Here is a 544-nt window from a genome sequence, read left to right as displayed (position 1 = left end):
TAAGGCAAGTTAGAGAAGACAACACAAGCAAAAAAAAAAATAAGTACTGGTTAAGGCATATGTTATATATTTTTTGATATCTAGGTCACCTTTCAGCTAAAGTTTCCAAAGCAGTTAACAATACAAATACAATAGAGTATAAAACGAGCTCTGCTGGATCAGGCCGAAGACTTAAATACTGTAGTCCAGAACCGTGTTCTGAGTGGCCAATCAGTTGCCTGTGGGAAGCCTGAAAGCAGGACCCAAATGCAACAGAAATCTCCCCACTTGCTATTCCCAGAAACTGGTTGAATGACATTGCATCAAAGCAAGTGTTATCATCCCACACCTTCCAGTGCATCTTCCTGTCACTTTTCCTACTGCAAAATGTCAAGACCTCTCAATCAACTAAAATTGCACAACCCAAATTGGCCGGTATGTGATTGAATCCCACCTGACAGCTTGAAATCACCCATAAACAGCAACCAGTTTCAAAGAAATCAAACAGGTTTTTAAATAAATCTCATCGTGTTAACCCTTCTCCCTTACCCCAGCTTTGCCCATC

Source organism: Lacerta agilis, chromosome 13 (assembly GCF_009819535.1).
Source record: "Lacerta agilis isolate rLacAgi1 chromosome 13, rLacAgi1.pri, whole genome shotgun sequence".
Taxonomy (NCBI): Eukaryota; Metazoa; Chordata; class Lepidosauria; order Squamata; family Lacertidae; genus Lacerta; species Lacerta agilis.
This window is presented reverse-complemented; position numbering follows the sequence as displayed.